This window comes from Eurypyga helias, unplaced genomic scaffold (assembly GCF_000690775.1).
Source record: "Eurypyga helias isolate BGI_N326 unplaced genomic scaffold, ASM69077v1 scaffold5276, whole genome shotgun sequence".
Classification (NCBI taxonomy): Eukaryota; Metazoa; Chordata; class Aves; order Eurypygiformes; family Eurypygidae; genus Eurypyga; species Eurypyga helias.
In genome coordinates, this window is record NW_010254576.1 from 20,256 (window position 1) to 22,500 (window position 2,245).

Sequence of the window (2,245 nt, forward strand, 5' to 3'; positions counted from 1 at the left end):
AATACTGAGTGGTAGGTTTCAACAGCTTTGTGTGACTCTAAAATTGCCTTGTTGATTTAGAACAATAACTATCTGCTTAGCACATTTCTTTTACCAAGAAACGATAACAGTTAATACACCACAAACAGAATCAATATTCAAGTATGATTTAATATACACAAAGTCATACAAATTATCACTGCTTCAACTGCCATATGAAGCCATGACCACCAACCACAGCTGGGTTACATGTTTAATTTCCCTCCTCAACCAAATGATAAATGAATTCAGGGGAGTGTGTTAGGATATCCAAAATTTTAAAAAGCAAGTCTTTTAAAACAAAATGTAGATGAAACAGAAAAAATAGATATGATTATACTATTCTGTGGAGAAAACACATAGCTCTCAATTTGCAGCATTAGCTACCAATTGGTTTTTATACCACGTTATGCCATCCTGGCACTTAGGGTACTCTTCATGTATGGTCAGTCAGATCTCCTGATGTGAAGTTACTAAAACACATACAAAGTAGGGAGGCTCAGATTAGTATTTTCCGTTGCCTGAAAAGGTTTGTGTCACATATATTGATGACTGCCATAGCAGCTTTTGGTGCCTTGATTAAGCAGCTCAAAAGTTACACCACTTATTGCTCTGTAATGTTATCATTGTATTCAGAAGATTAATTGCTATACTGTAAATCACTGTCACCAGTTCTCAGAGATGAGCGTAGGACAAGTGAGTTGCATGGACCCAGTGTATGTGAGACATTCTTCTGTTCTGCTGTTATCTGTTCTGTCGTTGCACAGCAATGAAGCGGACTGCTTCTTTACCCTCCTAGGTAGTAATCAACTCACACTTACATCTTTTTTGAATTAATAGAATTATAATAAATACATAGACCTACCTTTGTTATTCCCCACTATCATCCTCTATTAGTTTTCATGAAACACTTTTTTCATTAAATGAAAAGGCAAAACAGGTGTTAATTATTTATGTTTGACAAATTCATATCATTTAAATAATTAAAACTAATTTGTGTTGAGAGCTACAGTTGCATTTTTATTAGAGAAACAAGTACAAATAGGCATCACGACAACGCTGTTTATTCAATAATGAGATTAAATGAAATGGATTTCCTAGTCTCAATTCTTTCTGATTAATGTGGCAAATAGAACTCTAACTTCCGTGCCCTAACCATGTAGAAACAGCTGCTCATCTGCTATAATTCTGTGAAACTTTTTTCTTTAAAGCTACACATTTTAGATTATCAGTAAAAAAATATTGTAAGCAAAATACCAAATGCTTTAAATTTAAACAATATTTGCATTATAAACCTGAAATTATACTACCTTTTAATTTAATCACAAAAGAGAAAGTTCCCTTTACAAATAGCAATATGTATGTTTATATGTAATGTAAACCTTTTCTCCTATCTTTCTGCTTATATAATATAGAGGTTATTGTATTAATCTGCATAGAAAAAATATCATACTTTTAAAATAATAAGAAAACCTAAATTAATTAGCCACAATATTTAAGTACAATTTTACGAGAAAAAGACATGATTACAGCTACAAGGAGAATGTGCTGTGTGTAAATTGTCTGCTAAGAACCAGTTAAAGTAGCACAGTACTTACCCTTTAACAAAAGGCATCAACATATAATTGCAGGTAACAATTATATACTATTAAACATTTAAGGAAAGAACAAAGCAGCAAACTTCTAGAAGCAATGTATTTATATAACTATACTATTGTGTTCTCTTGTCACTAAAAATTTTTCAAGCATTTTTAGTATATATGCAGCATATTATATGTACAGGGACTGCATTGCACCAGATCGTGACATGCTAAGCCATATTTGCCTTGCATTTCAGAGATACCATTCAAATCTTTATCACTTATAGAATAAACAAGTCTCAGTTTGTGAATCTGTGGTAAACAGTAGCACTCAATCAACCCTTTTTTCCATATCCACATCAAGATATTTAAAATTCGGAGTATGCAGACATCTTGTGTCAACTGAAATAGACATTTAAGTGTCAGCAGATGGACTGACAAGTGTCCAGACAGAAATGTGTGCGTATTATCAATAACCATCTTGTAATTTTCATGACACATCAATAATTTTTTTAATGATACTATAACATAGGGATTCAATTCACTGTAAAATTACTAAAATCTACTAATTTTAATGCTTTCAGACTGTTTATTTTGTTGTTGGTTTTTTTTTTCAAATAGAAAAATAAATCTCATACATTCGAAGT